General features: G+C 46.7%; 1 pseudogene; it reads left to right on the top strand.

The window, feature by feature from the left end:
• LOC111971361 (ribonucleoprotein PTB-binding 2-like) overlaps positions 1-13,555 on the top strand; it is a 72,270-nt pseudogene extending 58,715 nt beyond the window's left edge.
• The last annotated feature ends 978 nt before the right edge of the window (positions 13,556-14,533 follow it).

Below are 14,533 nucleotides of genomic sequence, written 5' to 3'. Positions count from 1 at the left end.
TTTTCCTCCCTGTGTTGTTTCTCTCCCAGAGCGCCATGTTGGGGAACGGGCTGGTGTTGCAGAACCTCCTGCACATGCAGCTGGCCCAGCAGCAGCTCTTACACATCAAAGACAAGCACATCAGCAATGTGAGACAACGTGTGTGTGTGTGTGTGTGTGTGTGTGGTGTGGTGTTTTTTTTTGGTTGGCTGCCTCTGTCAGTCATTTGTAATGAAACATCACAACATTAGGGAAAACCTACTCTGCACAGTTAATGGGTTCCGTGCAGAAACGATTGGCTTGCGTCAGTATAAAAAAAAWWAAWAAWAATAATTCTCACAATATTGAAACTTCAGTTCCCATAGAGAGTGACGTTCTTCTCGCTTTATTTCCTGAACGTTCCTGTGTGCTGCAGCAGTAAAGAGATGSGTTGCACAACTCTGGGTTCCTACATATTTGTTGACGTTTTTAAAAGCACATTGTGACATCGTAGCTACACCCGTATGCAGAGAGAGTGTGAGAGGAGAGAGATATCTTAACGTGACACACGCTGCTGTGTGCTCCGTTAGCCCCAGCCGTGGTAGTACTGCGCACAGTGTGTACGCGGAAGTGGAGCCACGCTGGTGGAGTTGTCACGTCGTTACCCATCTCTGCATCATCTCGCCATCTTTTCCTTTGCTTTTCTKCTACTTCTCTCCTCCCGTCATCCGTCTCTCGCTTGCTCTCTACACTCTCACTCAATTCATCACCTCCTCTGTCATCTTTCTTTCCCCGCCTGTTTTCCTTTATCCTCCTCTCTCTGTCTCTTCCCCTCCCTAGGTATCCAGTCTGCTGGGTGACCCTTCTCGTCTACTCCTACAGAAAGCCCTGGGCCTCAGACCTCCAGCCCACATGGCCCTGGGCAAAGGTCTGCTGGGTGACTCCCCCATCGGTGAGTGGCCTGGGCTGGGTGTGCATAGACCCACAGCCCCCCCCCCCCCCCTCCCTTAGCACTGCCTAGCCTGGCGGTCCTGCCTCGTGTCTGTGACTGTTCTTCTCAGCCAGACAACCCTACATTTGCAATTCAAATCCTCCAAATGACAAAGTCAGTATTTATGGAAATGTATTGAAATGAGTATGCGTCTCGTCTGGGGGGGGATGTGGTCCATTTATCTGTGTTTGCTGGAATTGTGTTGTTTGCTGCAGGCCCACAATGGCTGACTGCTCTGGGCTGTGCAGGTTCCTTCATTACAGGGATATAAGCAGCTGGAATGAATGAAATCTGGGGATTGCAGGATGAAACGGAGTAGGGGGGCTTGTGCTCTGCTGCTGGTGAATAGATATTATTGTAGGAGGTGCTCCGTTCTGAAACGTCTTAACCTGAGTTCATGTCATCTTCACWTGCTCCCGGCTAGATAATGGTCTTTTTGTGTTGGATACATTGTGATTTAATAGTGGAGTAAGAATGAGATTGTTGAGAAACCTATATCCTGAGCACAGCAGGCGTGCCATACCGTGTTGACTCTGACTGTAGTGTATTGTAGGCTAGCAGGAAGTAAAGTGACTCACAGAAGCAGATGGGCCAGTCTGCGAATGATTACTGCCTCTGGTGTGACAGTCCGACTTCCTCCTCTATCCTTGCTCTCTCTCCTTCGTCCCCTCTCTCCCTCTCTCCCCTCCACAGTGTTGGGTCAGGAGTCCCTGCCAGCGTCCAGTCAGGCCACGGTGTCGGCAGCGGGCATGATGCCCTACCTGCAGGCGCGGGCACACCTGRGTATAGCCGGGGGAGGGGAGCTAAACGGGGTCTCCACCGCCTCTGACAGGCAGCCAGCGCCTCCTGGGACCACGATGCACGCTCAGCCCCAGGGACAGGGCTACTCACTGGGAATGAGCAGCCCGGGGCTGGGCCCACCTCCACCCAAAGCCCCAGGGGGCCACCAGCTCGGCCTATACAGCCACAGTAGCACCGACAGCAGCGCAGCTAGTGGAGTGAGTATTGAGCTTGGACACAACACGACAATACAACAGGCTCTAGAGCTGGCACTGACTGTGATACCGGTAGCTGTCTCCTCTGCCCACCAGCCCACTCTCATTCTCTCTTTCTCTCATTCTCTCTCTCCTCGTTGTCATTATCTCTTTCATTCGTATTCTCTCTTTCTCTCGTTCTCATTCTCTCTCTCTCTCTCTCTCTTCCTTTCATTCTCACCCTCTCATTCTTGCTCTCTCTTTTCTATACATACATTATATCCCCCTCTCACACACTCCTCTCCTAGCCCTCCGGCCCTCCCCTCTGCCTATACATTTACCTGCCTGTCGGGTCCCTGTCCATCTTTTTCCTTCTCTCCCTCCAGCTCTTTCCTTCGTCTATCTGTCTCTGTCTATCTGTCTGTCCGTCCACCCCGTCTCGTTTCTTCTCTCCGTTCACGTCGAGGGAGCACTTCAGTGGCCCTAAGGTTCTCTGGTTTTAGTCTCCTCTGTCTTTCTTTCTCTCTCTCTCCTCATCTTCCTCTCTCTCTCTCTTCCATTCTGTCTTTCTTTCTCTCTCTCTCCTCATCCTCCTCTCTCTCTTCTCTTCCATTCTGTCTTTCTCTGACTCCTCTGAAACGTCAACATTTTGTTATGAGTTGGTGCTCTATGGCCTTGGGCCTTTTCGCCCGATGTAGTACTCAGAAACTCTGGCCTAATCCATAGGACACCACACACACACACACACACACACACCACACACACACACACACACACACACACACACACACACACACACACACACACCACACCACACACAACCTCGATACATTCACCACACACACACATATACACACGAAGAGCAGGCACACAAACTAGTTCCAGACCCCGAAGGGTCTGTGGCCCCAGGATTTGCCCACAATGCACTGCTTCTACCAACCACCACTTCCCCCACACACACTCACTCTCTCTCTCTCTCTCTCTCTGTGTGTGTGATGGCACGCCTCTGAGTTTCATTATTATTCCTCTCCCACCGTTCCCACTCTGGAGAACCTCTTACAGGAGCCACAGGGTCACCATAACGGAGCCCAGCTCCCAACATGGGCACAGTAATTAACACTGTGTGTGTGCGTGTGTGTGTGTCGGTGTGTGTGYCGGTGTGTGTTTTGTGTGTGGTCGCCAGGCACCGGCATTTGACTGCCACTGTGAAGTATGTTTAATGGGGTGGATATGAGTCATAGGACCTTGAGTTAGATGATAAAATGGCGCAGTTCCACAAGGCTGTATGGTGGTGGAAGGCTGATGTGTCGAGGGATGACGGTGCGGCAGAGTGGGAGGCCACACTAAGTATCCAAGGGTGTACAGCATTGTGACTTGAACATCTGTGGGGCACTCTATATTGTCGAATGCATTCATGAGGCATTAGTACGACGTACGTTTCAGAAACCATGCCAAATGGGTTGTTAAKGAGATGGTTTAGTTACAGTGACAGTGTGGTAAAGGTAAAGGGTTCAATCTATCCGTGTCTGTGTCTTCAGGCTCCCAGCTGTCATATCTCTCTTCTGGGTGAACCTCCTAAAGAGATGAAGCTACCCTCCAACCCCTACCTGAATCTAGCTAGTGTGTTACCTGGCATGGTAATGCAAGGTGAGGTACACAGACAGACACACATTCACATTCCTGGGTATGACGCCGTCTGAAACAATGAGTGAAGGGAGGAATGCACGTTTATTGTTTAAGATTGTTGGGGTTTGCTATTTAAAAAAAAAAAAAAAAAAAAGGAAGTCGATTTAACTTTAACAGATGATTTCCCCTTTATTACATGAGTGTGTATTCGACTGTATTCTCTGTGTGGTTGTGTGCTCCGTTCGGCAGCCCCGGCGGCCGGTAAAGCGCAGGCAGGACAGCCTCTGGCTGGGATGTACAGCAGTGCTATGCCCCCTGTCTCCCAACCCTCCACCTCTCACGCACCAGCACCCTACAGCACAGATACCTCTGCAGACTACAGCCATTACGCGGCATACTACACGGTAAACACAAGGCACACAGGCACACACAGGCACACGAACAAACAGCACGCACCCGTACACACGACAAACTGTTGAGCCTTGCACAGTAAAGTCCTTCCCGCTTCCTCATAGGGACAAGTTGTTTCTGCACGTCCTCACAAATCTGTCTTGTGTTAGAGAGAATGGAGAAAGAGAGAGAGAGGGGGGGGGGGGGGGGGGTTGCGGGAAGATGAAAGATGAGGTTATCTAGAGGGAAAGGAAGAATAAGAAAGCGGTGGAGAGAGAGAAACAGAGAGTGAGAGATGGAGAGAGAGAGAGAGAGAGAGAGAGAGAGAGAGAGGCCAGAGAGAGACTGAATAGTTGAGTGTATATTCTGTTCCATCTGGCGCTCTACTCCCTCGCACTGCAACACCATATAGAGCCATAGAGATGTCTCGCTCTTTCTCTCTCTCTCTCACTCTTCTACTCTCTCTCTCCTCATCTCTCATCTCTCTCTCTCCTCCACTCTCTCATCTACCACCTTCTTACCAATATCAAATCCAAAAAGCTTTAATGGAAAGGAGTACTCCATGTTACCAAAACAATGCCATGCAGCACACACAACTACAGCTGCCATTACTATTAGTTGTCGTAGCTGTTGTGTGGTGTGTGTGTATGTGTGTGTGTGTGTGTGTGTGTGTGTGTGTGTGTGTGTGTGTGTGTGTGTGTGTGTGTGTGTGTGTGTGTAATAATGTCATGTTGTTGTGATTGTGTCGTAGGAGGCCATTCAGCAGTGGTACCAGCACTACCAAGCACAAGCCCAGAGCTACAGCACCGCCCCCCAGGAGAGCCAAGCTGTGGACTACGCCAAGGAGCACACACAGGTGCATTTACTGTCTGCTCAGTTACACTCCATTATGTGTTCACTGATTTTGGGACAGAATCGTAACAAACGGGTATGTCGACCGAAGCAACATGGAGGGCAGGACACTATATACTGTAAAGCAAGGAAGTAGTACTGTAAAGCAAGGAAGTAGTTCAGCTTTATACAAGCACACACACACACCGTGGCTGGCCCCTCGCGGTCACGACAGAGGCGGGGATCAAACTGTGAAGACGCCATCTCTGGCGCGCATAGTCACACATGTCCCTTCTAATGTCATCAAATACGAATCGTTACCCTTCGGGAAAAACTATAATTTCCTCCTCTGTCTCCTTTGTGTCTTAAAAGTGTGGGTGTGTGTGTGTGTGTCTTAAAAGCCTGTGTGTGTGTGTGTGTGTCTTAAAAGCCTGTGTGTGTGTGTGTCTTAAAAGCCTGTGTGTGTGTGTGTCTTAAAAGCCTGTGCGTGTGTGTGTGTGTAACATTATCTGTGTTGTGTCCAAGCAGCAGGCAGGGGCAGCAGCGCCGTCCTACGGGGATTACAGCTCCTACATGCAGGCTGTCAGTCAGTACTATTCTCAGCCTCCCATGACCCAACCACCTCCCCAGGCTTACCAGAACAGAGACCCTACCAAGGTACACTACTGTGCACTATGTCACTGTTACTACAGAGTGTCGTTGTCCTTCAGAGCACACAATCCCTTGCCGAGCCTCCGACGCTCATACCCCCAAACCCTCCCCTAGTCGACACCTCCAATCCAATGTCCTAGACATTGTACAACCCCAGTCTAGCCTCTCTATGCGCAGGGGTACGTCATTACACACCCCTTCCTTCTCTAGATGTAGTATAGCCGTGATGTAATATACATTACCATCAGCACTTAGCCTGTAGCTTGGACCACATGTCCCAGGTTACATCTAACACTGTCCCATCCCTGCTTTGTAAATAACCCAGCACTATATCCCATCCTTGCTACGTCTCTCTCTGGTTAACTGTAGTGACCTCCACTCGCCCACCTTAGCTGCTCCTTCCTATCCCCCCTCCCTGAGTCTATCCCCCCTCACCCTGCCCCCTTCTTACCCCCAGTGTCAGTGAGCCACTGGTGTGGAAGGCCTGTGCTCTTTCGATGCTGGTGTGTTTATTTGGAGATGACGACCCTACCCTAACCCAGGACATGGATATCCTGCTGGGAGAGGCTGTCCTTCCACACCAGAGTGTTGCTGTATCTGTGTGTGAAATAACAGGAGGTGGATGCAAATAAGCCCCTGTTTGAGTTTCTCTGTGCGGTCAGTAACTCTGTGTGTGTGTGTGTGTGTTCTCTCTCTCGTTCTCTCTCTCTCCTAGGAGGCTGACGTGTGTAAGCCGCTGGGTGTGTCTCTACATGCGGTCAGTAACAGTGGTGCCCAGTCGGTGCTGCCAGCCTACAGCTCCATCCCTATGATGCCAGGCTTCATGACCGTGCCACCTCCCTCCACACACACACTCCACCCAGCCCTGTCACACACACTCAGAGTGCCCACGCCCAAGCGGCCAGCGAGTGGACCCAGTATTACTATGTAAGTCGCATGATGTGATTTTATTCCAGATTTTTTGGGTTTGTTAGAGACAGACATCATTATGGCAAGTCTTTTAACGTTAAATGGATGAGAATTTTGCCCTGTATTCGCTGCCAGTTTGGAAGCCTTTGTTAAGGCCTCTAGAAGTGGAAGTGATATACAACACCAACTATTCATTAATATGCTGTAATGTTTGTAAACACTTTACCTAGCAGCCAACCTGCTTGCATCAATCCCTTGTAATTACAGTAAAATACAAACACCTCCCCTCAGCGAATTTACAGCAGTGTACTGTGTCATTACATAGTACTTGCTTTGATACCGTATTTATATTACAGTAGGTGTACTGTAATATGAAATACAGAATTTTACTTGCCACTGAGCGGCCTGTAAGCTACTGTCAAATTCACGGTAACCCCTTTTACAGTGCAGTGTAACTTGTTTTTTAACATTCTGCTATAAAGAGTAAATGTTTAACTTAAGAAAAAAACGAGTTTTCCCATCTCAAGAGGTTAAATAAACAAATTGCCATAGTGAGTGCATATTAAGTGGCAAATAAAGTAACAGGGTTGACCATAACAGAGTGGACTGTAACAGGGTTGACCATAACAGGGTTGATGATTTCATCTTAAATCAACCATAAATCCCCCTGTGACAGGAATGGAAGCTTGTTGAGTGCAAAAGCGAGGAGCAATTGAATGCAAGCTTCGTTTAAAAAAAAAATTCTAGCCTGTCTATCTGTGGGTAACAGGGTTGGTGTGATATGCTCAATCAGCTCAGTTTTCCACCACAAAACACCAGAAAATCACCAAAAAGAGCAGAACCAGCTCACCTGCTTTCACACTGATTTGTTTTTGAAAAAATATTTTAAAAGGAAAAGTTTCACCATATTAAAATGAGAATTCAGTTCACGTAACAGGAATGACCTTAAAATGAAAGACAGTTTTTGTTTCTACCTTTTTAAAAACAATCACATGAAAAAAATCATCTTCAAAAATAAACAGGTTTTACGATGATGGCGACAACTGGAGAAATTGTGGGGTTAAGTGGTTTAAAATGTTCTCAGACGTCACAGAGGATGCGCAAAGGGACATGTCAAAATGCAGATGTTGGGCACTTTAGAAAGTCTTTATTTATATAAAAAAAAATCGGATTTATAGAAATTTCTATGTGGTCTATGTTAATTAAAGGCCACTCCGTTTAACATAATGGGCTTTTAAAATGTGTGTGCAATTTCTACTTAAAATATCAAAGGGACGCAAAAAGCACTTATTTCGTGGAAAGACCCAACTATATAAGTTATTTAGAAGAAGCAGGCGTAGTGTAGAGTCAGTACTATGCTTAGTACTTACAGTACATGAGCAAAAGTATGTGGACACGTCAAACATTTCATTCCAAAATCATGGGCATTATTATGTTGGTCTCCCCTTTGCTGCTATAACAGCCTACACTATTCTGGGAAGGCTTTCCACTAGATGTTGGAACATTGCTGCGGGGACAATTCATCCCAAAGGTGTTCGATGGGGTTGAGGTCAGGGCTCTGTGTAGGCCAGTCAAGTTCTTCCACATTGATCTCGACAAAAMAWTTCTGTATGGACCTCGCTTTGTGCACGGGGGCATTGTCATGCTGAAACAGGAAAGGGCCTTCCCCAAACTGTTGCCACAAAATTGGAAGCACAGAATCGTCTAAAATGCCATTGGATGCTGAAGCATTAAGATTTCCCTTTACTGGAACTAAGGGGCCCGGATCATGAAAAACAGCCCCAAACCATTATTCCTCCTCCATCAAACAGTTGGCACTATGTATTTGGACAGGTAGCGTTCTCCTGGCATCTGCTAAACCCAGATTYGTCCAATAAGTGTGATTCATCACTCTAGAGAACGCGTTTCCACTGCCCCAGAGTCCAATGGTAGCGAGCTTTACACCACTCTAGCCGGCGCTTGGCATTGTGCATGGGGATCTTAGGCTTGTGTGCGACTGCTCGGCCATGGAAACCCATTTCATGAAGCTCCTGACGAACAGTTCTTGTGCTGACGTTGCATCCAGAGGCAGTTTGGAACTCGGTAGTGAGTGTTGCAACTGAGGACAGACGATTTTTGCATGCTACGCTCTTCAGCACACGGCTGACCTGTTCTATGAGCTTGTGTGGCCTACCACTTGCTCCTAGAAGTTTCCACTTCACAATAACAGCACTTACAGTTGACCAGKGCAGCTCTAGCAGGGCAAAAATTTAACAAACTGACTTGTTGGAAAGGTGGCATCCTATGACGGTGCCACGCTGAAAGTCACTGAGCTCTTCAGTAAGGCCATTTTCCTGACATTGTTTGTCTATGGAGATTGCATTGCTGTGTGCGAGATTGCATACACCTGTCAGCAATGGGTGTGGCTGAAATGGCCACATCCACTAATTTGAAGGGTTGTCCACATACTTTTGTGTATATATAGGGTATTAAATGTTAGTAGATGCATTTTCCTTGCAGGCTGTACTAGTAGTATGAGTGCGAGGCGCCAGCCCAACTTCCTGAGTGTGTGAAGTGTGCGAGAGGGGGAGAAGGACATTAGGAGAAAAGCTGAGCTGAGCAGACAGCCTAGTGGGAGGATTTACCCAGACACTGGAGCTGAACTCTGTCTCTTAAAATACTGACTTAAAATAATACTCTATTTTGTACAGACACACTCTCCACCTGCTCCTCCCGTCTCAATCTCTCCCCTCCTCTTCCCCTCTCACTACCAGCGAAGATGCAAACACTGGGGACCCAGGTAGTGAGATCAGACCAGAAATGGGACACATACCCGATGTCTGGGTGTAGTCTGTCTCAACCACATACTGTGCTCAGTGGACTGAAGTAGATGGGACAGTATATGTACATGCAGTCAGGTCTGGGGTTGGGACGGTATATGTACATGCAGTCAGGTCTGGGGTTGGGACGGTATATGTACATGCAGTCAGGTCTGGGTTGGGACGGTGTATGTACATGCAGTCAGGTCTGGGTTGGGACGGTATATGTACATGCAGTCAGGTCTGGGGTTGGGACGGTGTATGTACATGCAGTCAGGTCTGGGGTTGGAGACGTGTAGTACATGCAGTCAGGTCTGGGGTTGGGACGGTGTATGTACATGCAGTCAGGTCTGGGGTTGGGATGGTATATGTACATGCAGTCAGGTCTGGGGTTGGGACGGTGTTATACATGCAGTCAAGGTCCTGGGGTTGGGACGGTGTATGTACATGCAGTCAGGTCTGGGGTTGGGACGGTGTATGTACATGCAGTCAGGTCTGGGGTTGGGACGGTATATGGAGAAGGTTTAGCGAGGGGTCTGGATCTTACAGTAAGTAGCGGTGTTTACTTTGTCTCTCTCTTTCAATCTCTCTCCACCCTTCAATCTCATATCGTCTTCTCTCTCTCTCTCCCCGTTTCCTCTCTCGCTCTCTCTCTCTCTCGCTGTCTCTCAGAATCAGGCTCGGGGGCAGAAGCGGGAGTACCCTCACTTGGCGGTGCAGAATATGGCATCAGAGGGCGTGTATGTGGGGCAGCACTCCCAGGGGCTGGGGGGCCAGTACGCTGACTACTTCAAGAAGAAGCGGATCTAGAGATGACCTATGACCCCTGGCCTCCCTCTCTCTGACCTCCTGCACCCTAACTCCTAACCCCTACAGTACATACACAGTGTGTGTTGTACGACGTTGGTAAACACACACACCGTTATGTCGCTTTTGTCCTTTTTCAAGCCTTAATTCTGAACTATTACTCTCTTCTCAGTTGATGTGTAAATGTTTATTGACAAATAATCTGTACATTGTTTGTAATGTATATATGAGCTGCTTTTGTATTTTATGGCCAATCAGTCAGTCTGCCTTGTTGAAGGCCAGTCACTGTGTAGTCGGGTTTCTCTCTCTCTGTGTTTCTATCTCTCTGTGTACTCTTTCTTCAAAATGGGGGAAACTGTACAGTGTTGCACACAGAGTTGCTTTGATGCCTTCCTGTAACTGACGTGTTTTTCTCTTCCTCGGTGTCTTTCTCTTTTTCTGACTGCCTCAGTGTCTCTTTTTATCTCTCTTCGCGGAGACCTTGACTTGGCGCGTGTGTGTGTGTGTGTTTGTGTGTGTCCGCGCGTGCGCGCGCGTGCTTATTTGTTGTGCCGTGCTGTAAGCGTAGGAGTGATCAGCCATTCCCAGGGTACAAGGCGGCGGGGCTACCGTGGAAACTCAGAGACACAGGAAGGGGGACATCCAATCACTGCTCTTAACCTTTAACAATGGACACTAACCCTAACGTAGCAGGTGTAAAAGAAACGGCTGAAACTAGATCCTCTACATACTGGACTTGACGAAAAGAAGGGGGAAAAACTGTCGGGGGAGGTTCTCTTCTGCGCTGTTCAACCAATCCAGTAAATGTGGAGGAGGAGTTAAGATGGAGTGTTTCTCAGGTGTCTCCTTGTTAACATGCAAWAGTGGAGCTCCCGGCTCTCTTTCCATTTCCCCTGAAAACCCGGAACATCCGTTTGTTGGGGACTCGGCAGATGCTAATGGACACTTACAAAGGCTGGGCTGGTCTACTAGCAAATTAATGGGACACTTAAACKTGGTATCTTATAGCCATTAGAATAGTCACCGAGTGGACACTTCTTTGTGCAGATATAGCTATGTATTATAACTTGCTTGTGGATGGACACTTCCTAGGCCTTCTTATGGCCCTGTGTTTGTGATAGCTACAGGTTTGAAACCTTCCTGTTTATAATGGCTGTTTGTTTTCTGTAGGGGCCATGGAACAGTGGCTCAGTCGCTAAACGCAATAAGGTACGCAGGAGGAGGTCTCCCAGGTTCTCCCAGGTTTTCCCAGGTTCTTCTCTTCTTTTCCTGCTGTTTAAAAAAAAAAAAAAAATGCGGTGGACTTTTCAGGACGGGAAGGGCTCTGGAGACACAAATAAACCAACCGACACTTTAATACCGCTTAATAAGCTGCCATTAGAAATGAAACCGAAAACAGAAAGACTCAGGAGAGTAGCCATGTTGAATTATCTCAGAGATGTTGTGGACTCCAGGGTTGGAGTCAATTCTATTTTGASTCAGTCAATTCAGGAATTTAAAAAATCCAGAAGTTTGTAATAATAAGTCAGCAATTTTCATCAAGCAATGAATCTAATGTCAATTCATCCCCTTAAGATTCATGTGGTACAGTGCAAGTGAAAAGGCCCTGAACCCAACCCTGGTGATCTGACAGAGGGGGTGCTAGGGGTATGAAGGCCCCAGGAAAGGGGCTGAGCCTGAGACCCAGGCAATAACAACACCAACAACTACTGCACCAACAAATAAATATGTGTTTTAGTGCTGTCATATATCCTCATGCTCTCAATGGGCGAAGCATCTCAAAATGATATTAGTGTGTGACTGTACATTATTTAAACCCTTTCAATGCTGTTACACTGGCTTAAAGCCACACTTCTATTTTTACTGTGTGTGTGCACGTGCGTGTCTGTGTGAACTGCCCAGTAGGACTTGGTTTTTCCAGCCAGCTGATTGCTCTCTCCCACCAAGCAATGCTTAGAAGTGTGTGTGTGTGTGTGTGTAGCTTCTTTATTTCTTTGTGTGTGTGTGTGTGTGTGTGTGTGTGTGTGTGTGTGTGTGTGTGTGAGAGAGACCATAGGAGTCTGTCTCTGTCAGTGGCTGTAAAAGGCAGACCCAGGCAGTAAATACTGTCTGTCTGCCACGTATTCAGGCACATTAGGCCAGTCTGTTGTTTTGATAGTGTTTTGGTGATTGTATTAGCTATTCTCGGCAGTCTCCCCCCCACTGCAATTACCGCGTGTGCCACGGCGCTATGCAGAGCTCTGTGTGTGAGAGTGATTTTGACCTGCACATTTTCTCCCTTTGCCTATAGCAGGTCCATAGGTTTTTATAGTTATTCAGTCTAGTCTAGTCTAGTCTGTGCTTTTTGTGTGTGTCTGAATGAGTGTGTGTGCGTTAATAACCTGCTTTTGGCAGGTATGAGGGGAGACAGACAACAGCGAGGGAGAGAAAGAGAGGAGAGAGGGACAGAGAAGGAAAAACAGGTCCTGCTGCTAGCTCAGCCTGCGTTTATTGGCACCGTCGTTCCATTTGAATTCCTCTCTTTCTCTCTGGTCGGTCTCTGGCTGATGGTGTTGGCTGTGTGTGTGTGTGTGTGTGTGTGTGTGTGTGTGTGTGTGTGTGTGTGTGTGTGTGTGTGTGTCCGTCCAGAATTGAGCCGAGGGCTCCTACAGTAGGCTTCAGGACAGGTCCGTTACCGTTTAATAATAGGGCTGATAATCACAGCACAGTTACCTCTGCAGGACATCTCTCTGTCTGTCTCCTTTAGGAAGTATTCCCTATAGTCTTGCATATACACTGTATGATGTGCCAGTTCAAAAGAAATCCCGGATTTGAGGGGGTAAATTAATAATCAGCAGTGTAACTGGCCTCAAGGRCCAGAAYTGAGCGTCTTGAGCGCTTTTAGCTTTGCTGGTACTAGAGACCTGACCAGAGCTTGCAGTTATGGAGTCTCCCATATATATATTTATCTGTTGTGCCTATCTCTGCATGTTGCCAACCAGGCGTATCGTTATATTGATTGTAAACCAGATTCTTTACCCCTGAACTACTCAGTCAGTGTTGTAGGAGAAACAGTTTAGTTGACCTGTGTGTAGGCACGGTGCATAGCGGTGACACAAGTGTTGGTACTACACTGGGTGAGCCTGCTGCACCTAGGGTACTGAACCATATGAACTGTGTGTGTGACCACAAAGCTTTGCAATACTGAAGTCTTTTAAGACTGAACAGAACATTTAAAAAGCTGTAGACATAGATTGGGTGTGCTTTTTGCTTTGTATGGTTTTCTTTGAAAGTATGTGGATTTTTTTCTGACCTAAAATCTCTACTGTAGATTTTGCAATATTTTATATCACAACTACATTGATATTGCTTTACTGTGAATAACTTATTTCTAGAAGCAATTGAATTTTAGCATGCATATTTACTGCTTTAATCTAGAAGAAACTCTAGTTAATATTGCATCAGACTTTAGGAATTTGACACACCAAACATATTTTGGGGGGGTGATTTTATTCATTTATATTGTGCATTTATTTATTGTCTTATTCCTCTGAAAAATAGATTTTGTTTTCTCTCCTTTATGAGCAAAAAKAATTGTCTTTTACATTCCGGAATAAACATGGACTGAAAAAAATTCAAAATGGCTCTCTCATTCACTGGCTCCCTATCTGAGAGCACACATGGTCTGTCCCTAGTTTAAAACCATAGAAATAGAATGGATAGAACTCACTCCTATTTCAATAACCTGTTGATTGTTTCAAAGTAAAGCATCTGCTTTACACACATTGCCGAAAACATCGGATGCCTCTTCCCGATAGAAAAGAAAATCTTAAAGTTCTTATCAATATCACATTTTCCACCTTTTCCCATTGTAACGAGTGCTACTGTTTGTGTCTGCATACTGGTAAGATACCTGTCTGCATACTGGTAAGATACCTGTAAGTCACGTAGGCCATGTTGGATGAGTCACATTCATTTCATGAATTATATATGTTCCGCTAATTTCTATTTCTGTGGTTTTACCTGTTAACTGGTCTTTAATCAGACCTTTTTTATAGGCTCTTCTTTCATGCTGACCACACAGTTCGCGTTACACATGCACGAGCGTTGCAAAACAAATATAATGATTTCATCCAAACTATTCACACGCGTCAACAAGCGTCTGCGTAGCCAGAAACTAAAATAGAACTTGGTGCTGTTTGACGCATGACACGCTGAAAGTCCCGCCTCTCCCATCTTCTCATTGGTTTTTAGAAGCATACGTGCAKTCGGAAAGTATTCGGACCCCTTTACTTTTTTCAAAATGTATAAACTGTTTGCAAATGTATAAAAAAACAGATACCTTATATTAATATAAGTACTCAGACCCTTTGCTATGAGACTTGGAATTGAGCTCAGGTGCATCCTGTTTCCATTGATCGTCCTGGAGATGTTTTTACAACTTGGAGTCCACCTGTGGTAAAATCAATTAATTGGACATGATTTGGAAAGGCACACACCTGTCTATATAAGGTCCCACAGTTGACAGTGCATGTCAGAGCAAAAACCAAGCTATTAGCTAGAAGGAATTATCAATAGAGCTCCGAGACAGGATTGTGTCGAGGCACAGATCTGAGGAA

This window comes from Salvelinus sp. IW2-2015, linkage group LG13 (genome assembly GCF_002910315.2).
Source record: "Salvelinus sp. IW2-2015 linkage group LG13, ASM291031v2, whole genome shotgun sequence".
NCBI lineage: Eukaryota > Metazoa > Chordata > Actinopteri > Salmoniformes > Salmonidae > Salvelinus > Salvelinus sp. IW2-2015.
This window is presented reverse-complemented; position numbering and strand designations above follow the sequence as displayed.